At 36.0% G+C, this 27,693-nt stretch overlaps 1 pseudogene; it reads left to right on the forward strand.

The window, feature by feature from the left end:
* Positions 1-14,275: 14,275 nt before the first annotated feature.
* LOC130841856 (TIR domain-containing adapter molecule 2-like) lies at positions 14,276-15,000 on the forward strand (annotated as a pseudogene).
* The last annotated feature ends 12,693 nt before the right edge of the window (positions 15,001-27,693 follow it).

Genomic DNA, 27,693 nt, shown 5'->3' on the forward strand with positions numbered 1-27,693 from the left:
AGCAAACAAACAACAAATAACACCTTACACATACAAACATCAATCCAGGGAGATTTTGTAAGCTAAGATCAAATATAGAAAAGAGCTGGAGTACCACCAGAGAGAATGGAGATTCTCAGAATGTAATTAGACAACTGTACTAAGAACTAAGATAAAGACAAAAGCCTAATATTAAATACCAAGGCAGTGCGTCATCTGGAGAATAGAGCAAGGAGTCTGAGAAGACCGATAGTGTTGCTTATAAGTATGTTAAGATAAAATAAACTTAAAAAGGCTGGAAGAAAGGGGAACAGAAGAGTGTAATGTGATTGGAAATATGCAAATAAAAAGAAAGGAATAGAAATGTATAAAAGATAGGGATGAAAGGAAAGTATGAGAGATATTTTGTCCGTACTACCAAAAACTTAGCTAGATATAGAAGTATATTAAAAGGCAAAAAAAAAAAAAAAAAAGAATAAAAAATATCATTAAAAAATTATGTTATAAAACTTGTAGATCCCTTAGGGCTAAGATCGTATTTAATAAATCAAAAAAAAAAAAAAAAAGAGAGAGAGAGAAAGGAAAAAAAAAATCCAGAACTGATCCCAGAATGGACCAGTTCAATAGGTATTGATACTACTATTTCTGTTTCCTTAGCATCTCAGCTGTAAGTGTCCTTCTCCTTGCCTTGGGTTTTTTTTTTTGCATTATTCTGTGACCAGCAGAGGTTCCTTTATTGTTTGTCTGTAAGCGTCGGTGTGTGGGGAGGGAGAGGGTACAATAGTGGCTCCTTCTCCTGGGAGTGAGTGAGCAGTGGCGCACTGTTGTTTCAGTCAGGCTTGGAGGTGCCTGTTGCAGAGGGCGCTGGTGGCTCAGGCGTAAACAGAAAGTCTTAGAGTTGGGCCTCTCTCAGGGTTTTTTTTCTTTTTGATGCTGTTGTTGTTGTTATTTTTTTTTCTCTCGGCAGCCTCCCTGCTGCTGGTGTTGCAAGGGGTTTTAATCTAGCCCCACCCGAGTGCCTGAGGGTGCTTGTTATCCCTGAGCGCCTTAGGTGGCCCGCAGGGTGTCTCTCCACTGCCTGTTGCAGAGGCGCCGAAAGAGAGGGAGAGGCTACACGTGCAGCTCCTCCCCCCTGCCCGTGAGCCTGCAGCCTCCAGCTGCCATCATGGCTGGGCAGCTCTCAGGGACAGGCACTCCTCTCCGTGGACCTCCTCCCTCCTGTCCTCTCAGTCCATCACCCTACCAGCAACAATGTTTCTCACCCTGAACCAGCTCTCCGGTTCCCAAGCTCCCACTCCTGGACCCTCCATTCAGCCGCGAATCGATGTCTCAGTCTGGGAACGCTGAGCTGCGCTGCGGACCCTCTGTATGTTTCTCACTCCCTCCCATCTGCCACAGCTCCGCCGCTTCACCCTCTTTGAGCCCTCGTAGATGCCTCCCTACCGGCTATGTCGGGCTCCCCGCAGCCCTTTCTGGTGTCCGAGGCCGTCTGCTGGTGTTCAGCTGGTTCTCTGTGGGAATTACTGCATCCTTCCGTGCATTCCCAATGCATCTGTGGAGAGGGATGCACTCCACGTCTCTCTACTTCGCCGCCATCTTTTCTCTCTTCCGGAGATTTTTAATTTTAATAAAATCTTGACTTAATTTTTTTCTTTCATTTATCTTTCTTTTGGTGTTGTATTGGTAGTTAAGAAATTGCAAACCCAAAATCACTTAGATTTTCTCCAGTGTTTTCATCTAGGAGTTTTAGAGTTTTGCTTTTTACATTTTAAGTTCATGATCCATATTGAGCTAACTTTTGTGAAAGGTGTAAAGTCTGTGTCTACATTCATAATTTTGGGTATAGATGATCTATTACTCCAGAACCATTTGCTGCAAAGACTATCCTTTTCTAAAGCATGGCCTTCACTCCTTTGTCAAAGATCAGTTGGCGATACTTGCATGGGTCTATTTCTGTGCCCTCTATTCTGTTTCACTGATCTATTTGTCTATTCTTTCACCAATATCACTCTGTCTTAATTAATGTAACTTTAATGAATGGTCTTCAATCAGGTAGTGCTGACACTACTGTCTGCATTTGTTCATCTCTTTCAATGTTGTGTTGGCTCTTCAGAGTCTTTACCTTTTCATATAAACTTTAGAATCAGCTTGCTGATATCCACAAGAATCTTCATGGGATTTTTAATGAGATTGTGTTGAATCTATATATAAAGTTGGAAAGAAATGACATCTTAACAATAGTGAGCCTTCCTATACATGTTCATGGAACATTGTTCCATTTATTTAGATTTCTTTAATCAGAGTTATGTAGTTTTCCTCATATAGATATTGTATATATTTCATTACATTTATAACTAAATGTTACATTTTGGTTGCCAATATAAATAATATGTATTTTTTATTTCAAATGCTATTCATTAATTGTATGTAATAAAGCAATTAATTTTTTTGCATGTTAATTCTGTATCTTCCAAACATAATTATTGCTTATTAGTTCTAGGAGCTTTTTTCTTTATTCTTTGCAATTTCCTACATAGATATCACATCATCTGAAAAGAAAAAGGAGGTTTTTAGTTATTTATTCTCAGTTTGTACACCTTTTATTTCCTTCTCTTGTCTTACTAATTAGGTAGGACATCCGGTATGACATTAAATAGGAAAGGTGAGAACAGACATCCTTGCTTTGTTCCTGGTCTTAGCAGGAAAGGATTTAGTTTCTTGCCATTCAGTATAATGTTTGCTATAGGCTTTTTGTAGATGATCTTTATGAAGTTGAGGAAGTTTCTCTCTATTCCTAGTTTGCTGAAAGTTTTATGAATGGATGATGGATTTTGCCAAATGTATTTTCTGCATTTACTGATATGATCACATGAGTTTTCTTCTTTAGCTTGTTGACATCATGAATTACATGTATTGCTTTTCAAATATTGAAACAGCCTTGTATACCTAGAATTAATTCCACTTGGTTGTGGTATATAAATTCTTTTGTACATAGTTGGATCCCATTTGTTAACATTATATTAAGGATTTTTGCCTTTATGTTCATGAGACATATTGTAGTTTATTTTCTTGTAACATCTTTCTCTGGTTTCAGTATTAGGGTAGCATTGGCCTCATAGAATGAGTTGTTGGGAGTTTTGTATAGATGTCTGCTAGTTCTAATTGGTTTATAGCAATGTTCAAATCTTCTATTTCCTTTTTGATCTACTTGTTCTATCCATTATTGAAAGTTGGGTATTGATATGTCCAACTATTAATGTTGATTGGCTTATTTCTACCTTCAATCTGTCAGGTTTTGTTTCATGCATTTTGGGGTTCATTTTTAGATGAATATACATTTATCATTGTTATACCATCATGATCCATTCTCACTTTTATCATTATAAAATGGCCTTCTTTGTATTTAGTAACATTATTTTTCTTAAACATTGTTTTGTCTAATATTAACACAGCTACTCTAGCTCTTTCAGTCATGGTTGGCATAGTATATCTTTTTTTCTATCACTTTATTTTTAACCTATTTGTGTCTTTGAATCTAAAGTGATTCTTTTGTAAATAGCATATAGTTAGACCATGTTTTAAAAATCCATTCTGGATGGAAAAGACAAGATGGTGGAGTAGAAGGAAGCTCACCTCCTCTCACGAGAACAACAAAATCATGATTAACTGCTGGACAATCATCAATGAAAAAGACTGGAACCTACCAAAACAGATATTCTACATCCAAAGACATAAAGAAGAAACCACAATGAGATGGTAGGAGGGGAGCACTCGCAATATAATCAAATCTCAAACCACCCAGCTGTGACTCACAAACTAGAAAATAATTATATCATAGCAGTTCTCCCACAGGAGTGATGGCACTGAGCTCAAAATCAGTTACCCCAGCCTAGGGGTCTAGCATCAGGAAGAGGCACTCCCAGAGCCTTTGGCTTTGAAGGCCAGTGGAGCTGGATTGCAGCAGTTACACAGGACTGGGGGAAACAGAGACTCCACTCTTGGAGGCCACACATAAGATCTCCCATGCACGAGGACCCAGGGAAGAAGCAGTGACCTCATAGGAACCTGGGCCAGACCTACCTTCTGGTCTTACAGGGTCTCCTGGGAAGGCAGGGGTGGCTGTGGCTCTCTCTAGGGATGTAGAAACTGGTGGCAGAAATATCAGGGGTTGTTCTTGCACATGAACTGTTGCTGGAGACATACATTTCGCTTGGGTCACTAGCACCATGACCTGACCCCACCCAACAGCCTGTAGGCTCCAGTGTTTGGATGTCTCAGGCCAAACAACTAACAGGACTGAAACGCAGCCCCACCTATCAGCAGACAGGCTGCCTAAAGGCTTCCTGAGCCCACAGCCACCTCTAGACACACCCCTCAATAAGGTCCTGCCCACCAGAGGGCCAAGAATCAGCTCCAGCCAGCAGTGGACAGGCAATGGCCCCTCCCACCAAGAAGCCTACATAAGCCCCTAGACCAGCCTCACCCACCAGTGGGTAGACACAAGAAGCAAGAAAACTATGATCCCACAGCCTGGAGAACTGAGTCCACAAATACAGGTCAGAACCTACCCCAGAACTAGCTGGTCCCTGACACTTGGGTGACAAAAGAGGAGTGTACTGCTGGGACACAAAAGAAATACCTTACAGAGGACCACTTCTCCAAGTCAAGAAACATAAGTAACCTACCAATACATAAAAATAAAAATAGAAATGTAAACAAAATGAGACAGCAAAGGAATATGTTCCAGAGGAAGGAACAAGATAAAACCCCAGAAGAACAACTATGTGAAATGGTGATAGGCAATCTACCTGAGAATGAGTTCAGCATAATAATCATAAAGATGGTACAAGAACTCAGGAAAAGAATGGATGCACAGAGCAAGAAGTTACAAGATGTTTTTAATGAAGAGTTAGAAAATATAAAGAACAACCACACAGAGTTGAAGAATACTGAAATGAAAAATAACTAGAAGGAAGCAATAGCAGAATAAATGAAACAGAAGAACAGATCAGTAAGCTGGAAGACAGATTCATGAAAATCACTGCCATTAAACAGAATAAAGAACAAAGAATGAAAAGAAATGAGAGTAGTTTAAGAGACCTAGGGAACATCAAGTGCACTAATATTCACATTACAGTGGTCACAGAAGGAGAAAGAGAGAGAAAGGACCTGAGGAAATATTGGAAGAGATAGCTGAAAACTTCCCTAAAACGGGGAAGGAAACAGTCACCCAAGTCCAGAAATGGCAGAGAGTCCCATACAGGATTTACCCAAGAAGGAACACAACAAGACACATAGTAATCAAATTGACAAAAATTAAAGACAAGCAGAAAATATTAAAAGCAACAAGGGAAAAGCAAGAAATAGCATACAAGGGAATCCTCATAAGGCTATCAGATGATTTTTCAGCAGAAACTGTGCAAGCCAGAAGGGAGTAGCATGATATGGTTAAAGTGATGAAAGGGAAAAAAACTATAATCAAAAATACTCCACACAACAAGGCTCTCATTCAGATTTGACTGAGAAATCAAAAGCTTTACAGACAATAAAAAGCTAAGAGAATTCTCACCACCAGACCAGTTTTGCAACAAATGGTAAAGGAACTTCTCTAGCTGGAAAAGAAAAGCTCACTACTAGAAACAAGAAAATTACAAAATGGGAAATCTGACTGGTAAAGGCAAATATATAGTAAAGGGAGGAAATCATCCACACATAAATATGACATCAAAACCAGTAATTCTGAGAGGAGGAGAGTGCAAATGCAGGATATTTGAAATGCATTTAAAATTAAGAGATCAGCAACTTAAAGCAATCATGTATATGTATATATACAGACTGCAAAACCAAAACCTCATGATAACCACAAACCAAAAATCTATAACAGATATGCACACAAAAAAGAAAAAGAAATCCAAACAGAATACTAAAGATAATCATCAAGTCACAAAAGAAGAGAACAAAAGATGAAAGGGGGAGAAAAAGACCTACAAAAACAAATCCAAAACAATTAACAAAATGGCAATAAGAACACACATTTCTATAATTAAATTAAATGGATTAAATGCTCCTGCTAAGAGACATACACTGGCTGAATGGACACAAAAACAAGACACAGATATATCCTGTCTACAACAGACCCACTCCAAATCTAGAGACACAAACAGACTAAAGTGAAGGGATGAAAAAAGGTATTCCATGCAAATGGAAATCAAAAGAAGGCTGGAGAAGCTACACTCATATCAGACAAAATAGACTTTAAAATAAAGACTGTTACTAGAGACAAAGAAGGATGCTAAATAATGATCAAGGGAGCAGTCCAAGAAGAAGATATAACAATTGTAAATATATATGCCCCCAACAGAGGAACACCTCAATATATAAGGCAAATGCTAACAGACATAAAAGGAGAAATAGACAATAACACAATAATATTGGGGGATTTTAACACCCCACTTAAATCAATGGACAGATCATCCAGACAGAAAATCAATAAGGAAACACAGGCCTTAAGTGACACATTAGACCAGATGGACTTAATTTAAGTTTATAGAGAATTCCATCCAAAAGCAGCAGAATATTCATTCTTTTCAAGTGCACATGAAACATTCTGGGTCACAAAGCAAGCATCAGTAAATTTAAGAAAATTTAAATCATATCAAGCATCTCTCCCAACCACAATGCTATGGATTAGAAATTAACTACGAGAGAAAAAAAACTGCAAAAACACAAACATGTGGAGGCTAAAACACGTGCTACTAAACAACCAATAGATCACTGAAGAAATCAAAAAGGAAATTTAAAAAATACCTAGACATAAATGAAAATGAAAACATAACAATCCAAAACCTATGGGATGCAGCAAAAGCAGTTCTAAGAGGGAAGTATATAGACATACAAACTTATCTCAGGAAACAAGAAAATTCTCAAATAAATGTCCTAACTTTATATCTAAAGCAACTAGAGAAAGGAGTACAAACAAAACCCAAAATTATAGTAGAAGGAAAGAAATCATAAAAATCAGAACAGAAATAAATGAAATAGAGACAAAGAAAACAATAGAAAAGGTCAAGGAAAGTAAAAGCTAGTTCTTTGAAAAGAAAAACAAAACTGAAAAACACTTAGAGAGATCCATCACGAAAAAAAAGGGAGAGGGCCCAAAACATTGAAATTAGAAATGAAAAAGAAGTTATAAGCAAACACCACAGAAACACCCAGGAGCATAAGAAATTACTTAAAGCAACTATATGCCAATGAAATGGACATCCTAGAAGAAATGGAAAATTCTTAGAAAGGTAAAATCTCCCAAGAATAAACCAGGAAAAAATAGAAAATATGAACAGACCAAACACAAAATTGAAATTGAGACTGTGATTTAAAAACTCCCAACAAACAAATGTTCAGGACCAGATGGCTTGACAGGCAAATTCTATCGAATATTTAGAGAAGAGTTAACACCTATCTTTCTCAAAGTATTCCAAAAAGTTGCAGAGGAAGGAACACTCCCAAACTCATTCTATGAAGTCACCATCACCCTGATACCAAAACCAGACAAAGATAGCACACACACAAAGAAAATTACAAGGCAATGTTGCTGATGAACAAAGATGCAGAAATCCTCAAAAAAATACTAGCAAACTGAATCCAACCATACATTAAAAGGATGAAACATCACAATCAACTGAGATTTAACCCAGGGATCCAAGGATTTTTTTAATATTCTCAGATCAAACTGTGATACGCCACATTAACAAATTTAAGAATAAAAATGACATTATCTCAATAGATGCAGAAAAAGCTTTTGATGAAATTCAATATCCATTTATGATAAAAAAAATCTTCAGAAAGTGGGTATAGAGGGAACATATCTCAACATAATACAGGCCATATATGACAAACCCACAGCTAACATCACACTCAATTGTGGAAAAACTGAAAGCATTTTCTCTATGATCAGGAACAAAACAAGGATGCTCACTCTAGCCACCTTTATTCAAAGTAGATTTGGAAGTCCTAGTCACAACAATCAGAGAGGGAAAAGCAATAAAAGGAATCCAAATTGGAAAAGAAGTACAACTGTCACTGTTTGCAGATGACATGATACTATACATAGAAAACTCTAAAGATGCTACCAGAAAACTACTAGAGCTCATCAATGAATTCGGTAATGTTGCAGGATATAAAATTAATACATAGAAATCTGTTGCATTTCTATACACTGACAATGCAAGATCAGAAAGAGAAATTAAGGAAACAAATAATGCTGGAGAGGGTGTGTAGAAAAAGGAACCCTCCTACACTGTTGGTGGGAATGTAAGTTGGTATAGCCACTATGGAGAACAATATGGAGGTTCCTTAATAAACTAAAAGTAGAGTTACCATGTGATCCTGCAATCACACTCCTGGCATATATCTGGGGAAATCCATAATCTGAGAAGATACATGCAACCCCAGTTTTCATAGCAGCACTATTTACAATAGCCAAGACATAGAAGCAACACAATTGTCTGTTGACAAATGAATGGATAAAGAAGATATGGTATATATACACAACAGAATATTACTCATCAGTAGAAAAGAATAAAATAGTGCCATTTGCAGCAACATAAGTGGACCTAGAGATTATCATACTAAGTGAAGTAAGGCAGACAGAGAAAGACAAATATCATATGATATCACTTATATGTGGAATCTTTAAAAAAATATATAAATGAACTTATATAAAAAACAGAAACAGATCCACAGACACAGAAAACAAACATATGGTTACCAAAGGGGAAGGAGTGAGGGATAAATTAGGAGTTCAGGATTAACATGTACACACTACTATTATAAAACAGATAACCAACAAGGACATACTGTATAGCACAGGAAACTATACTCAATATTTTGTAATAACCTATAAGGGAAAAGAATTTGAAATAGAATAATTATATGTAACTGAATCACTGTGCTGTACACCTGAAACTAACACAACATTGTAAATCAACCATACTTCAACTAAAAAAAATCCAAAAAAACTCTTCCTTTTGATTGGAGTATTTTGTCTACTTAATGTAATTATGGATGTCAGATTTACATTTGCCATTCTGCTGTTTTATACATTTTTTTTACATTTTTATTTCTCTACACCTCCATTACTGCTTCCTTGTCCTTTAAATTTTTGGTAACATACAATCTTAACTCCTTTGTTTCTTTTACTATATTTTGAATATACAATAATATCCAAAAATTTGCTCTTTAAAGCTCAATTCATTTTCCCATATTGTGCGTTATAATTTTCCTACAAATTAATCTTTATACATTGTATACCCATCAACACAGCTGTGGACAACTCATTCTCTAGATTTTACTTTTAAGCTTTTTTGGCTAACCTATTGTTCACTCCAACATCTATTGCCTCAGGCAGTCATAATGTTAAATAATTGTCTCTGATTGTTTTTGACAAATGTCCTAGGGGAATTGATTATTGACACTGAGAAAGTTCTTAATCAGGTCAGTAAAAGACAGCCTGATATATGTGGTCTTTCCAGAAATTGCCAGACATGTCAAATAACAGTTTTCTGGGAATGGGACTTTGAAAAAGATCCAACCCTATTCTGCCCCCTCCAGTGGTTGCCTTGTTGCTGGCTTTCCCTGTGATCACACACTGTTAGTTTTCAAGGCTATTGCAGAACTGAGAGGGGGCATGGAAATAGGGCAAGTTAAAATGCTACAAAGCTCACTGAAATTCAGAAGTTTTTAATAAATGCTCAGTGGATTTCTACAAGGTTTTGGTTAATTTCTAGAGCTTAGAAAACATTGATTATGACCATTTTTGCCAGTATTCTCGTTGCTTTTATGGATGAGTGGTATTCTGATACTCCTTGCTCCACCATTCTCACTGATGTCACAACAGATTATTAATTTCAGATATTTTATGTGAGGTTTTTGTTGTTGTTTCTTGGTTTTAATAAGTTTGGTTGAATATGGTTAACACCTGCCTTGAATTTTTTGCTTCATTATTTTACCCTAGGCTCCTTTGTGTAAATCATTGGGACCTCAATTACACAAATCACATGTCCTGAATGAGGCTATGAAATGTTTCTGAAGAATATCTGTCATACAGAGTGAAGTAAGTCAGAAAGAGAAGGACAAATATTGTATGCTAACTCACATATACGGAATCTAAAAATGGTACTGATGAACTCAGTGACAAGAACAAGGATGCAGATACAGAGAATGGACTGGAGAACTCGAGGTTTGGGAGGGGGCGGGGGGTGAAGGGGAAACTGAGATGAAGCGGGAGAGTAGCACAGACATATATATACTACCAACTGTAAAATAGATAGTCAGTGGGAAGTTGTTGTATAACAAAGGGAGTCCAACTCGAGGATGGAAGATGCCTTAGAGGACTGGGGCGGGGAGGGTGGGGGGGACTCGAGGGTGGGGGAGTCAAGGAAGGGAGGGAATACGGGGATATGTGTATAAAAACAGATGATTGAACTTGGTGTACCCCCAAAAAATAAAAAAAAATTTAAAAAAGTACAGGAAATAGTACAGTAAACCTTAATGTAGCCATCAAAAAAAAAAAAAAAAGAATATCTTTGACCTGCACACAGCTATTATTTTGGCCAAGCTCAATTCCAAGATGAGGTTATCATATATTCAGGTACATATGTGGCTTTGGATTTCAGGCTTTCATTAGAAGATATAAACCTACATACTACTCATTTGTGTATTCAGTCATATTTCTGAAATACATACATATATATGTGTACACACACACATACATATACATATATATAACAAGCCATCTATCATCTATCTGAATGGTTTAGAAGCACACTCTGGAACAAAATATCTGCTGTGTGATACTGCATCTACACACTAAAACCTGCTTTTCTTTTGCTATCTTGGCACTCCATCGCCCAAATCAAAAATACAGGAGTCATCTTTTACTTCCTCCTCTCCCACAACAAATCAATAACTAAATCTTGATTTATGCCACCTCACCTCATTTATATCTTTAGAATCTGCTTACCTCTCTTCAGCCCATTGCCTACTACCTTACTTCAGGGTCTATTCTATCTTTCACTCGGAATATCACAAAAGCCTCCAGTTTTCCTGCCACTAGTCTCTCCTCTCTTCCAGGAATACTCCATACTACTGTAGCATGATGTTTCTAAACACCAAAATCCTTAGCATATCTTATACTGCTCTTCACAGTCTTTCTGGCCTCAGAGCTCTTGACTTCTCTAAACAAAGGTGTTGTCCTAAACAGCGCCCCTAGCTGATTACATGCTGATTTCCATTTTGTGCAAATGCTACATTGGAGGCAAAGGTAATAACACATTTAGTGCATGTAGAATTCTAGAAATGACAGAGTACATGGAAACATTTGTTCCTCCTCTCACACACCTCTAAACTTCTAAGAAAAATGAACACTTATGTGACTAGTCAAATTCCAAAATACATCAGATTATGGTTGTGGTCAGTTCTCTATTCTCTTACTGATCAAGATTATCTGTGTGGTCATCTGTCACACTGCAGCCAACTATCAGTTAAGGCCCTGAGACTCAGGTTTTGGGTTAGGCAGAGGAAAAAGGCCGCATAGGCCTCTGGACTTAATCACAAGCTCCAGCCTGACTTATCACAGTACTCTGAATAGAATTCTGGATAACAAGAATTTAACTACATGCTACTTTGCTTCTCAACTACCATTGTTTTTTGTGTGCATCTTCCTCAGGAACTCTGTGGAGAGGACAGCTGTGGTCTAAGGTAGGAACTAGTGATTCCAATGTCATTAAATTCTACTGTTATTTCTAAAAATATACATGCATAGAAAAAAAAAATCAGCCTCGGGACTTTATTGTCTCACATAAGCCACATAGCTAACTTTATGCACCCCCATCTGCTTTTGATGCTTTCATTTTTATTGAAGTATAGTTGATTTACAATATTAGTTTCAGGTGTACAGTATAGTGTTTCAATATTTTTATAGATTGTACTCCATTTAGTTATTATAAAATAATGGCTATATTTCCCTGTACTGTACAATATATCTTTGTTGCTTATTAGTTTTATATATAGTAGTTTGTGTCTCTTAATCCCATACCCCTAACTCGCCACTCTCCCCCTTCCCTCTCCCCACTGCTACCCAATAGTTTTTTCCTTATATCTGTGAGTCTGTTTGTTTTTCTTATATACATTTGCTTGCTTAATTTTTTAGATTCCACATATAAGTAATAACATATAGAATCTTTCTTTTTCTGCCTTATCTCACCAAGCATAATATACTCTAGATGCACCTGCATTGTTACAAGAGGCAGAATTTCATTCTTTTTTATGGCTGAGTAATGTTTCATTATATATATATATATATATATATATATATATATATATATATATATATATATATATATATAAAATCTCACATCTTCTTTATCCATTCACCTGTTGATGGACATTTAGGTTGCTTCTATATCTTGGCTATTGTAAACACTTCTATGAACATTGGGGTGCATGTATCCTTTTGAATTAGTGTTTTTGTTTTCTTCTGATATATACCCAGCAGTGGAATTGCTGGATCACATGGTAGTTCTATTTTTAGTTTTTGATGATAGTCATTCTGACCGGTGTGAGGTAATATCTCAATGTTGTTTTGATTTGCATTTCTCTAACAACTAGCAATGCTGAGCATCTTTTCATGTGCCCACATAGAACAAGTGTTAATACACAAGCTGAATATTAATGAAGATAATTCAATTACCTTTAAAACAGACAGCAAGAAGCAACTTGCTGTAGAAAAATAGTGCATTTTATACCTAGGCATTCTCAGTGCTCTTTCAAAGAAAGATTTTAAAACAGCAACAATGGTTTTAAAAAGATCCATTGTCCATGAGAAATAGAAGGCTGACAAGTACCTTAACAATAAGCAATAATCTTACAGACTGATTTCATGTTAAATGGCTGACAAGATTTCTTCATATTTCTGGAATCCAGTACTAATTTTTCAATTGTACTCATGAGATTAACTATCATACAGATTGCTATCACAATTATTTTTAAGATGATGATGAATTGTTCCCTTTCTCATTCTGGAAGTAATACAGAATTCAGTGGCTGTCAGCTCCTAAAATTGAGATTGAACGAGAAGTTTGTTCAACTACTTTTCTTAGAAATATGTGGAAAGGAGAATGTTAGCCACTTTTGTGAAATGATCTATGGACAGACTAAATGAACTCCGCAAATTGTGTCAGCTTCCGTTATAGGACAACCCCACTTAAATACAGATTCCCACAACTTACAAGTTTTACCATGACATACACACATAAACACACACATATCCTTCACTCCCTGTCTCTTTCTGTTACTCTGTTCCTATCTCTTTCTGTCTCTTTCTCTTCCTCTCTCTCTCTCGGGTTCATCCTGAAACGCACATATATACACTCAGTATAACCATATGTAATTGCTGATATTTAACCATTTTTCACCTATGAAAATGACAATTTCATATGGTTACACTGAATATAAGTATATACAAAATATTACATAATAAATAAGTGTATATTACACAATATATATATTTATATGTATGTGCATATATATTTTCCCCCAAAGAATTAGGCAATACCAGCTTCCATGAACATCCAACCACCAAACTTTGCCCGTAGATCATAACTGAACAATTATAACCAGTTGCATTCTCCTTTTCACCCAACCCACACACATTCATACACAACAGAGGAAATTCAAAAACCTTCGCTATTTCCACTTAGAGATATGTCAAAGATAGGCTTCTTCATCTTTTCCTCTGAGTAGCATATTATTATTGATAGCTAATAATATGGAAATTAAAATTAATAAGACCTGTGGGGCCACCCCCTTCCATGGCAACACCACCAGGGTCCCACCAGGCCCTCAGAGCCAGCCTCCAAGAGTTAAGTGGCAATGAGTCTCTGAGGGTGGGGACTCAGAGGTCTCCAGACTTCTTCACGGGGACAGTGGGCATGGGGACGGGATTTGTGGCGCAGCATGGATTGGACAACTCTCCCTCTGGATGCCTGGAGGAAATCACACACCACTCTGTGGGAAAGGAATATGAAAAAGTCACGGGGCCATGCCCCTGCCCGCCTTCCAGGTGTCCCGCCTGAGTGCTTTTGTAACACCTGTTATCCAGAGTGGAGTACCAGTGCAATGAGTCCTAACTGTCTATTTATCCTGACTTCACATCCCTAAAACCCAGCAAGTCTTGGTGCAGGAATGAAAATAAATGCCGGGAAATAACTAAAGCTTTCCTCTTTTGACTTTGATATTTATAATGGGTATGGGGAAGTCCAAAGCAGATCCCTGCCCTCTTTCTCTCTCTTGGAGTAAAAGCCACAGTGTGCATACAAATCAAAGACATTGTGAGTCAGATTCCAAGAAATCTGAAGAAATCTCCCTGCTTGATGATGCTGAGCATAGCAATGTAACAGAGATACCAACAGGAAAGCAGGAAGGAGCTGAGGGAGTGGAAGATATGCCTGAAGTGGAAGCAGAAGAAGAGGTGCTCCCTCAAATTTGTGATATTGTTGAAGATGACACAGACGAAGCTCTCAGAGTTCAGAATATGCTACAAAATGACTTTGCCATCAAACCTGGAATAATTTTGCTGAGATGCCATGTGGCAAACAGCATTTACAGAATTTAGATGATGCTGTAAAGGGGTCTGCCTGTTCAATCTCATTATTGACTGAAAACTTTTAAAGAGATACATGGTGTAAGTTCCAGTTCTATATGTCCCTAATGAACTCCAGTAACAGATAGCACAAATACAATTCTGTATTTGTTGTATATCTGTATATGCCCATGTGGCCCCTGAACAACCCCCTGCCCTGAGAAAGGTCTCCCTTTGATCTATGAACCATCAATGCCCTAGAGAAAGAAAGTCATGGCTTTCCTACACAAGTAGAAAGAATTTTTCAGGAGTCTATGTATAAGATACAACAAACTATATGGAAAGAGACAAGAAATATGGTACAAAGGCAATTTATTGCCTGAGATGAAACACACAACACACAGCTTGCTCTTGTTTGTAAACAAGTGATATCTCGTCACTTGATAAAGCAAATTTCTAGGAAAAGTTTAAATAAAAGAAAACCTTATTCTTAGAGAAACCTATGGGGCACAAGAAAGATAAATTTCTCTAGGACAATATATAGAATTGTGATACTTTTTGATGTTTCAATAAAATTGAGATTGTCAGAGCTTAAAAATCTTTCCTCTTATAGTTTTCCTAGTTCATGAATATGACAGGATATTTTAAATTCATATTCTTTGTACTGAATCTTGAACAAAAGATTATATGATAGACATTTTTAAAATATGACAACACTTTCATTTTGTTCTCAAAGGACACACAGAAGAAAATGGCCCTGAAAGATCTGACTACCCTCCCTCTAGAGGTGCCTCTCCTGTATGCTGTAATAAAGCATCCCTGGTATTGGCATCCAGAAATATGGATAGCCAGAATAGAATATTTAGAATGGTGAGTGCTGATAAATATGAAATCAAAAGTAGATGCGGAAATAGTGGGGCTTTTAAAAATAATCCAATCAAATGTGTTTTCCTTTCTACTTGAATTTGCACGTTTGGAGGCAATTCCCACCATTGATTAGGATCTCATTTGATAGTGTTGTGGTTAGGGACTCCATGAGCAGTGTTGAAATGTCTCCTGCATCCTGAAGCTCTCCATTTTAGTGATCATCTGTAACCAGGGCTTTACTTGAAGAGCTTCTGAAAGGTGTATGTGCCCTTGGCCAGATTATCTCCATTAAAATCAATAACCTCTTTTTGGAAGCCTTTAAAAATTCCTCTCAAATACAATGCTCTATCCAGGAAATATTTCTCAGCTAGGTGATCAGAATAGCCTGACTCTGTGCATGTGTGTGTGTGTGTGTGTGTGTGTATGTGATTATTTTTAGATTTGGGATAGAATTAGGAGATGTGTTTTATTGCGTCCTCTTCCAGGGTCCCACATTCATAGCAAGCCAGAGAGGCCTCAAATAGACCAATTCCTTTCCCGCACAGCCCTTCTGCCCCAGCTGAGAATGAGGGAGAACCATCAAGTACAGACCAGGGACAGGATGATATATTAATCATGTCATGTAATGTGAAAAACACCTGATGGGGGATCAGGAGACCTAGTCCAATTGCTGCCACTGAAGATGAATGTGACCATGGGCAAGCTACTTACTCTCCTTTACTGTGAAATAAAAAGGATTGGATTAATGGATCTCTAAAGGCCTTTGTTCTCTACCAGAATATGAACAGCTAGGAACCAGAAAATGGAACAAGCCAAAAAACATAATTTTATAATGTGATATATAATATAATAGATGCAGGAGGCTTTATATATGCCTACAATGAAAGGATATTCTTATATGTTTACAGCATAATTAACTTCTGATGCTGTCCTTTACAGTTTTATCGTCATAGAAAAGAATTACAATACATGTTTACTCATATTTTTAAAAAATACATTTTTATAGGGACCCTTCAGCAAAGACATTCTGCCTGATCTTTCTTCTTCCTTATCCCCACTTCTCCATATCCCTATTAACACTGGGGTCTGCTCACATCTTTCTGCAGTACACCTCTTCATAGTCATGAACCAACATGTTTCCTGAAGAACTTCTCCCATAATCCTACAAGTAAGTCAAACATCCTCCTCTACTAGTACTTATCAGAGACGAGATTCTTCTCTTTGTATGGTGATTTAAGTTCCCTTCTCTCATAGTTGTTTACTACTCACTTTTCTTTTGTCAGTTCTAATAATAAGTATTCATTTTCTTGCCATACTGCTTCCTGTATCTCCAATTACATGTACAAATAAAACCTTAACCACTCACCCTACCTGCCTGCTGCAGTTGGAGCAATTGATGCTGGATAGTGTTTTTTAAATGTGTTTTTATTCTTTACTCTTGACTAAACTTGATTATTTCTAACTGCAATGAAGATTGTGGAAAAGTGTTTTTGAAAAGATTTATCAATCTGTACTCCTCCATAGAGCATCAGGCACAATGTGTCACTCAATTTAGATTTAAATATATATTTTTTATGATGACGAAAAATGTTAAGTACCGAATAACTATAGATGTTGAAATTAACAGTTGTAAGTAAGGATTATCAGAATAGCTAAACTGAGAATGAAAAGAAGAAAAGGTGTGGCCTTAGGGGTGTGTGTGTATGTGTGTGGTGACTGTGTGTGTTCGCATGTACACATGTATAGATTCAGACTTACACACACATACAGGGAAATTCTGTAAAATTTTGCCACTTGCTGGAGAGGATCCATTTTGAGTACCTGTGGCCCTTATTGCCCACCCTGCAGCTTCATAGAAGAATCTGAGTTGTGCCTTTATGTGTCAGTTAGGATTCCTTCAGTTGCAAGAAACAGAAATCCCAATGCCACAAGACCTACACCATAAGGTAAACTTATCATCTTACTTAACAAGAGGTTCCTCAAGTATAATGCCTTGAAGGTGTCATTAAAAACCCAAGTTCTTATATACAATATGCCACCTTAAAGAAACACAATTCTGATACATGCCTACAACATAGATGAACCTTGAAAGCATTATGTTAGGTGAAAAAAGTCAGACACAAAAGGACAAATATTGTATGATTCCACTTATATGAAGTACCTAGAATAGGAAAATTCATAGAGACAGAAAGAATAGAGATGACCAGGGGCTGGGGGGGAGGGAAGAATAGGGAGTCATGTTTAATGGGTACAGAGATTCTGTTTGGAATGATGAAAAAATTCTGGAAATAGATAGCAGGGATGGTTGCACAACATTGTGAATGTACTTAATACCAATGAATTTAATTGTATGGTTAAACGGTAAATTTTATGTATATTTTGCCACAATAATAAAAAGCCCAAGTTCAAAGGAATTAATAAAAATCAATAACACACTTTAAAATTACTTGGGAGTAGGGACAACTATATTGGGGAAAGGGATAAAACAAAAACAAAAACAGCACCCTAGTCTTTTAACCAAAATGAATGCCAATTTCTTTTTCATTCAGCTTTAAGTCAGTTACTAACAGAAATAAAATGCTTCTGTTACCTAAAGCTAAAAATAGAATTAAACAAAAGGTTGCTATATATAACTGAAGGGAAATATCCATCCCACTTAGGGTTATGGCACTATTACTACCTCCCTTCAAAAAACCAAACCTCCACTAGCAAACATACAACACTCCTTGTTCACTATTGTGAAATGAGTAACTGCTTTCTCACTTTGCCTGGCAGAGCTCTCTTATCTTTATCCTACAGCCATCCTTAGTGTCAGTCTCGGGCCCACTGCATGTTCCTCCACTGCCCTTCCCCATTATCCTCTTTTCACTCCTATCAGCTGTAGACACACCCTTCTCTTATTGTCTGAAAGACTGACTATGCCCTTTACCTTCTACAATGCAGAAAGGACCCTGTGAGGGCTGATCAGGAGTTCCTGACAGGGCAAGCAAGGAGGTCCTGTTCTGGGCTTGCTGTCATTGTGCTTGGAAGTCTACTACTTCTCTTAGGCCACCCTCCCAGCATGCATAAGCTTGCCAGGCCCCAAGTTTAGCTCTCCAAAGTCTGCTTCTGTGCTGTAGGAAAAATTTTAAGGTGAATGAAAACTCATTTTTATAGGCCCTGCTGCCATTTCCTTCAGGTCAGACCTTGGCTGAGGTAAGAGACAAGAAAGGGATTTCTAGATGCCTGAGATATTTCCAATAATAGAAGGGACCTCCCTAATATTAAAATCAAATGTTATAGATAGATACATAATGTCTCCCCCAATCTTCCACTGACCTCTCTGAGATAATGGACTTTTAAAAATGTTGTTTCATTTTTTTTTGTTTTCTTTTAAAATATACCCACATGATGTTTAACTTATACCATATATTTATATAGTAAATGTAAATAATAAACTTATAAAATAGTTAAGGTAATTAACATGGTAAAATGGACTTGACAATCCAAATATGACACTTGGACAGGTCACATAGACTCAGGAACCATTATAGTTGTATGACCTTGGACAAATCAATTAACCTTTTTTATGCCTTAGTTTTCCCCTTAGTGAAAATTTATGGCTTAATTCATATAAAACACTTACAATAATGCTTGGAGATAGTGTCTAATAAGTGTGAGTTATTATTGTTTCCAGTAATTTTTCATTTGGCATAGGGAATTAATGGCATGTTCTGATCAGTCTATTTAACTAAGAATTACTATGCATATCACCAAGAGTTATTACTTTTAAATCATAAATAAAATGGAAGAAAAAGTATATATTAATGGAGTTAATGACTCCAAATTACTATTGCAGCTTCTAGGACTTCAGGAATGGGAATATCAATTTTGACTGATCCATTCAACAAATGTGCTAAACACTCACTCTGTGCCAGACACTGTATTATGTACTTATGTATATTACCTTATACTTATCTCACAATAACTCTGTGTGAAGGCTAATATTGGGCCCACGGTACTGTAAGGTTAAATGATTTGCCCAAGGTCACACTGCTACAAACTGCTTAAGCTGAGATTTGAACCTAAGTTCCAAAACCCAGGTTCAATAGCATGCAAAATAGGACTGACACTGTATGGATCTCCAGATGCAACTGCTCTAAAAGTATATTCATAATCAGAGCTTGTTGTTTTCTGGTCACTTACACATTATCTATCTATCTATCTATCTATCTATCATCTATCTTCTATCTATCTATATCATTTATCTATCTGTCTTCATATTCTCTGGGAAAGAGACTGCTGTTTAAGAGAGTTTACAATACTAATTTTAAAGTAATAGAGACTGACAAATCAAAACTCCCCCATTTCCAAGATACTTCTGTGGCTCTGATTTTGGTTCCTAATTATCCCTCTTTCCCTTTAAGCAATACCCTGTGGATTCTTTATTCACAATGTCCCTTACATTAATTAGTCTTCTTTCCACAACCACTGATGCTTCCCTTGTTTACCTCCATGTTACCTATTTCAACAACCTCTTTACTATTTTCCCATCTGCTATTCCCCCTTTTATCCATTGCAGTCTGTATAACACAATGGCTTTCACATTGCCTGAACCCCACCGACCATTGACTTTTAGCAAATTACTACAACCAAGTCAGAAAGTGCTAGAGCTGGAAAAGACTTAACTATTGAGCAAGGAAGAGATTATGTCATTTTCTTGCACAACCCTTCAATTATCTATTAGAAAAATGTACAAAGGCAGGTCACAGAATAAGAAAACCAAATGGCCAATAAACAGATGAAGAGATGTTCAATCTCACTAGTTATAAAGAAAATTCAAATTGAAACAACATTGAAATATCATTTTTAACCCATCAAATTGGCAAACAGTATAAAGGATTGGAGAGTGTGTGAAACAATAAAAACTCTGAAACACTGCTGATGGGAGTTAAAACTATTACACTTTGGAGAGTGATTCAGGCTGAAGATGTGCATACCTTGTGATTCAACAAATCCACTCCCATGCTTAGACTCTAGGTAGGCCTTCTTAACCTGAGGTCTACACTCCTTCAGGAGGTCTGTGATATTGGGTGGGAAAAAATTACACCTTTATTTTCACTAATTGAAATGTAATGTTTCTTTTGACTATGAATATAGGCAAAATACCAGTTTTATTAGCAGTAATTATGAATTAGGTTCTAATAGAAACTCCATGTAGTTCCATAGCATATTATTTATTAGAGCTACCTTGAAATATCATTTACACTCATCAGTGCTTTTAAATTACAGTAGCTGTTAGACCCACTGACAGATACTATTATATAAAGAATTTTAAAAGAATCCCATTTTATTATTTCACTAATATATACATATATATTTGATAAGTATATTTCAAAAAATGATTTCCTTTGGAATCTGATGCACTGTGCTTTATTTTAAAACATTTTTCTGAGAACATGTTCACAAACTTCACTAGACTCCCAAAAGAATATATGGCACAAAAAATTAAGAATCTGCTGTAGAGACTCTTGCACACGTATATTTGAAGAAATATGCACATTTTTAAATAGTGGCATTATTTGTAATGGTAAAAATTTAGAAATAATCTAATACCCATCAATAGGAAAATAGATAAATAGTGTATGCCATTGTTGTATGATCTCATACCAGAGGAATTAACTCTCTCTCTTGCTCTCTCTCTCTCTCTCTCTGTGTGTGTGTGTGTATGGCTAGATTGCAATAACCTCCACTGTCCACAGTAGGCATTGCCACAGGCACTAACACAGTGCCTAATTTTGGATAAAAAATAAAAGATGAGGAACAATATGTACAATGTGATGTTATTTATGTAACTTACAGAATATGTATACAGATTTTTACGTTGCTTATGAATCTATATGAAGGTATGCAAAAGTATTTTAAAAAATAGACCAGGTAATTGTATACACCAAGCCCATGGCAGTGGTTTCCACTTGAGTGGTGAGGTATCAGGACTAGAGAATGACATATTGCACAACTAGTTATTTCCTAAATACCTCATACCTGCTCATTCCTTTATGCATGTTCTTCTTTCTCACTGTAATGCTTTCTCCAAGGTTCCACTTGTCAAATGCCTATATCCAATTGCAGGACAGAGGAAGTAGGATAATATATTCATAGTACTGACAGAAAAAAACCCTGCCAACCAAAAATGCCATAGTTGGCCAAACAGTCTTTTAAAAATGAAGAAGAAATAAAGACTTTCCCAGACAAACAAAACTGAGGGAGTTCATTACCACTAGACCTGCCTTACAAGAAATTCTAAAGGGGGTTCCTTAAGTTGAAAAGAAAGGAGCTGAACAACAATACAAAAACATATGAAATCATAAAACTCACTGGTAAAGGCAAATATATAGCCAAATACAGAATACTATAACACTTTATAAGTGATAAATTACTTTTAATATTAGTATAAAAGTTAAAAAACAAAAATCTTAAAAATAACTAGCTGTAGCTGTATAGCACAGGGAGATCAATTCAATGCTTGATGAAGACCTAGAGAGGTGGGATAGGGATGGTGGGAGGGAGGATCAAGAGGGAGGGGATATGCATGGGGATATATGTATAAATAAAGCTGATTCACTTTGTTGTACAGCAGAAACAAACACAACATTGTAAAGTAATTATACTCCAATAAAGATCTGAAAAAAATAACTAGCTGTACAACATGTTAATGTATACAAAATATATAAAGATGTAAATTGTAACATTAATAACAAAGTGGGGAGGCAGAAATAAAAGTTTACTGTTTTTATATGCAACAGAAGTTAGCTTAAAACAGATTTTCATAACTATAATATTTTTACATAAACCCCACAATAACTGCAAAGAAAATACCTATAAAGGTAGACAAAACAGAAAGAGAAAGGAATCAAAGCATATCAATACAAAAAAAATCAATGAAACACGAAGACAGAAAAGAGGAAAACAAGGCCAAAAAAAAAAAAACTACAAGAAAAATGAAAATGAATAACAAAATGTTAACAGTAGTTCTTTTCTGTCACTATTTTATATGGGAGTGGATTAATCTTCCCAGTGAAAAGACATAGAGTAGCTTACTGGATAAAAAACAATATCCAACTATATGCTGTCTACAAAGGACTCACTTGATTTTTTTTTCTTTTTATTTATTTTTATTGGAGTATGGTTGTTTACAATGTTGTGTTAGCCTCCATTTCACAACAAAATGAGTCAGCCATATACATACTGATATCCCCTCAATTTTGGACTTCCTTCCCATTTAGGGTACCACAGTGCATTAGGTAGAGTTCCCTGTGCTATACAGTACATTCCCATCAGTTGTCTATTTTATACATAGTTATCAATAATGTATATGTGTTAATCCCAGTTTCCCAATTCCTCCCTCCCCACCCCTTTCCCACTTGGTATCCATACATTTCTTCTCTATGTCTGTGTCTCTATTTCTGCTTTCCAAATAAGATTATTTATACCATTTTTGTATATTCCACATAAATGCATTATTATATGATATTTTCTTTTCTCTTTCTGACTTACTTCACTCTGTATGACAGTCTCTAGGTCCATCAACATCTCTACAAGTGACCCAATTTCATTCCTTTTTATGGCTGAGTAATATTCCATTGTATATATGTACCACATCTTCTTTATCTATTCCTCTGTCAATGGACATTTAGGTTGCTTCCATGTCCTAGCTACTGTAAATAGTGCTGCAATGAACATTGGGGTGCATATGTCTTTTGGAATTATGGTTTTCTCTGGGTATATGCCCAGTAGTGGAATTGCTGGCTCATATGGTAACTCTATTTTTCGTTTTTTTAAAAAACCTCCATACTGTTTTCCATAGTGGTTGTATCAATTTACATTCCCATCAACACTGTATCAGGGTTCCCTTTTCCCCACACTGTCTCCAGCATTTATTGTTCCTAGATTTTTTTGATGATGGCCATTCTGACTTGTGTGAGGTGATACCTCATTATAGTTTTGATTTGCATTTCTTTAATAATTAGTGATGTTGAGCATCTTTTCATGAGTTTGTTGGCCATCTGTATGTCTTCTTTGGAGAAATGTCTATTTAGGTCTTCCATCCATTTTTGGATGGGGTTGTTTGTTTTTTTGATATTGACCTGTATGAGTTGCTTATATATTTTGGAGATTGTTTGCCGGTTGCTTCATTTGCAAATATTTTCTCCCATTCTGAGGGTTGTCTTTTCATCTGTTTATAGTTTCCTCTGCTGTGCAAAAGCTTTTAAGTTTAGTTAGGTCCAATTTGTTTATTTTTATTTTAATTTTCATTATGCTAGGAGGTGGGTCAAAAAATATTTTGCTGTGATTTTTTCAAAGAGCATTCTGTCTATGTTTTCCTCTAAGAGTGTTATAGTGTCTGGTCTTAAATTTAGGTCTTTAATCCATTTTGAGTTTATTTTTGTGTGTGGTATTAGGGACTGTTCTAATATCATTCTTTTACATGGAGCTGTCCAGTTTTCCCAGCACCACTTATTAAAGAGGCTGTCTTTTCTCCATTGTATATTTTTGCCTCCTTTGTCATAGATTGGGTGACCATAGGTGTGTGGGTTTATAGCTGGGCTTTCTATCCTGTTCCATTGATCTATATTTCCATTTTGGTGCCTGTACCATACTGTCTTGATTACTGTAGCTTTGTAGGTACAGGGGGCCTGATTCCTCCAGCTCCATTTTTCATTCTCAAGATTGCTTTGGCTATTTGAGGTCTTTTGGGTCTCCATACAAATTAAAAGATTTTTTTGTTCAAGTTCTTTGAAAAATGCCATTGGTTATTTGATATGGATTGCACTGAATCTTTAGATTGCTTTGGGTAATATAGTCATTTTCATAATATTGATTCTTCCAATCCAAGAACATGGTATACCTCTCCATCTGTTTATGTAATCTTTGATTTCTTTTATCAGTGTTTTATAGTTTTCTGAGTACAAGGTTTTTGCTTTCTTAGGTAGGTTTATTCCTAGGTATTTTATTCTTTTGTTGCAATGGTAAATGGGATTGTTTCCTTAATTTCTCTTTCTGATCTTTCATGGTTAGTGTATAGGAATGCAAGAGATTTCTGGGTATTAATTTTGTATCCTGCAACTTTACCAAAATCATTGTTTAGCTCTAGTAGCTTTCTGATGGCATCTTTATATATAGTACATGTCACCTGCAAACAGTGACAGTTTTACTTCTTCTTTTCCAATTTGTATTCTTTTTATTTCTTTTTTCTTATCTGATTGCTGTGGCTAAGACTACCAAAACTATGTTGAATAATAATGGTGAGAGTCATCACCTTTGTCTTGTTCCTGATCTTAGAGGTAATGCTTTCTATTTTTCACCATTGTGAATAAATGTTTGCTGTGGGTTTGTCATATATGGCCTTTATTGTGTTGAGGTAGGTTCCCTCTATGCCCACTTTCTGGAGAGTTTTTATCATAAATGGGTGTTGAATTTTGTCAAAAGCTTTTTCTACATCTATTGAGATGATCATATGGTTCTTATTCTTTAATTTATTAATATGATGTATCACACTGATTGATTTGTGTATATTGAATAAACTTTGCATCTCTTTAATAAATCCCACTTGATCATGGTGTATGATCTTTTTAATGTGTTGTTGGATTCTGTTTGCTTGTATTTTGTTTAGGATTTTTGTATCTATATTCACCAGTGATATTGGTCTGTAATTTTCTTTTTTTTATAGTATCTTTTTCTGGTTTTGGTTTCAGGGTGATGGTGGCCTCATAGAATGAGTTTGGGAATGTTCCTTCCTCTTCAATTTTTTGGAAGAGTTTGAGAAGTATGGGTGCTAGCTCTTAAGTTTTTGATAGAATTCAACTGTGAAGCCATCTTGTCCTGGATATTTGTTTGTTGCAATATTTTTCACCAGTTTCAATTTATTATTTGTGATTGGTCTGTCCATATTTTCTATTTCTCTTGGTTCAGTCTTGGAAGGTTGTACTTTTCTAAGAATTTGTCCATTTTGTCCAGGTTGCCCATTTTATTTGCATATAGTTGCTTGTAGTACTCTATTATGCTCCTTTGTATTTCTATGGTGTCAGGTGTAGCTTCTTGTTCATTTCTAATTTTACTGATTTGCGTCCTCTCCCTTTTTTTCTTGAGGTTTATCAACATTTTTATCTTCTTGAAGAACCAGCTTTTAGTTTTATTGATCTTTGATACTGTTTTCTTTATTTCCATTTCATTTATTTCTGCTCTGATCTTTATGATTTCTTTCCCTCTACTAACTGTGAGTTTTGTTTGTTCTTCTTTTTCTAGTTGCTTTAGGTGTAAAGTTAGGTTATTTGAGATTTTCTTTTTTTCTTGAGATAGGATTGTATTTCTATAAACTTCCCTCTTAGAACTGCTTTTGCTGCATCCCATAGGTTTTGTGTCATCGTGTTTTCATTGTCACTTTTTCTAGGTATTTTTTGATTTCCTCTTTAATTTCTTCAGTGATCTCTTGGTTACTTAGTAGCGTATTGTTTAGCCTCCATGTGTTTGTATTTTTTACACTTTTTTTCCTGCAATTGCTTTCTAATCTCATAGCATTTTGGTCAGAGAATTTGCTTGATATGATTTCAATTTTCTTAAATTTATCAAGGCTTGACTTGTGATCCAAGATGTGATCTATCCTGGAGAGTGTTCCATGAGCACTTGAAAAGAAAGTGTATTCTGCCACTTTCAGGTGGAATGTCTTAAAAATGTCTGTTTGTTCTATTGTGTCATTTAAAGCTTGTGTTTCTTATTTTCTTTTCAGATGATCTGTCCATTGGTGCAAGTGGGGTGGTAAAGTCAGCCACTATTATTGTGTTATTGTCAATTTCTCCTTTTATGGCTGTTATTGTTTACCTTATGTATTGAGATACTCCTATGTTGGGAGCATAGATATTTACAACCGTTATATCTTCTTCTTGGATTGATCCTTTGATCATTATGTAGTGTCCTTCTTTGTCCCTTGTAACAGTCTTAATTTTAAAGTCTATCTTGTCTGATATAAGTATTGCTAATCCAGCTTTCTTTTGATTCCCATTTGCATGGAATATATTTTTCTATCCCTTCACTTTCAGGCTGTATGTGTCCCTAGGTATGAAGTGGGTCTATTATAGACAGTATATATATGGTCTTGTTTTTGTATCCATTCAGCTAGTCTGTCTCTTTTGGTTGGAGCATTTTTATCCAATTACTTTTAAGGTAGTCATAGATATATATGTTCTTATTGCCATTTTCTTAATTGTTTTTGGGTTTATTCTTAAAGGTCTTTTTCTTTTCTTGTGTTTCCCACCTAGAGAAGTTCCTTTAGCATTTGTTGTAATGCTGGTTTGGTGGTGCTGAATTCTCTTAGCTTTTGCTTGTCTGCAAAGCTTTTGATTTCTTCGTCAATTCTGAATGAGATCCTTGCTGGGTAGAGTAACCTTAGTTGTAGATTTTTGCCTTTAATCACTTTAAATATGTCCTGCCATTCCCTTCTGACCTACAAATTTCTGCTGAAAAATCAGCTGATAACCTTATGGGGATTTGCTTGTAGGTTATTTGTTACGTTTCCTTGCTGCTTTTATTATTTTTCTTTGTATTTAATTTTTGCTAGTTTGATTAATATGTTTCTTGGCATGTTTCTACTTGGGTTTATCCTGTATGCAACTCTCTGCACTCCCTGGACTTGACTATTTCTTTTCTCATGTTAGGGAAGTTTTTGACTATAATCTCTTCAAACATTTTCTCAGGCCCTTTCCCTTTCTCTTATTCTTCTGGGACCCTTATAATTTGAATTTTGGTGTGTTTGATGTTGTCACAGAGGTCTCTGAGACTGTCCTCAATTCCTTTCATTCTTTTTTCTTTATTCTGTTCCTCAGCAGTTAACTCCACCATTCTATCTTCCAGATCACTTATTCATTATTTTGCCTCAGTTATTCTGCTTTTGATTCCTTCCTGTGTATTTTTCATTTCAGCTATTGTGTTGTTCATCACTAATTGCTCTTTAGTTCTTCTAGGTCCTTGTTAAACATTTCTTGTATTTTCTCCATTCTATTTCCTAGATCTTGGATTATCTTTATTATCATTAGTCTGAATTCTTTTTCAGATAATTTGCCTATTTCCTCTTCATTTATTTGGTCTTGTGGGATTTTACTTTTCTCCTTTGTCTGTAGCGTATTTCTCTGTCATTTCATTTTGTCTAACCTACTGTGTTTATGGTCTTTCCGCAG

This window comes from Hippopotamus amphibius, chromosome X (assembly GCF_030028045.1).
Source record: "Hippopotamus amphibius kiboko isolate mHipAmp2 chromosome X, mHipAmp2.hap2, whole genome shotgun sequence".
NCBI lineage: Eukaryota > Metazoa > Chordata > Mammalia > Artiodactyla > Hippopotamidae > Hippopotamus > Hippopotamus amphibius.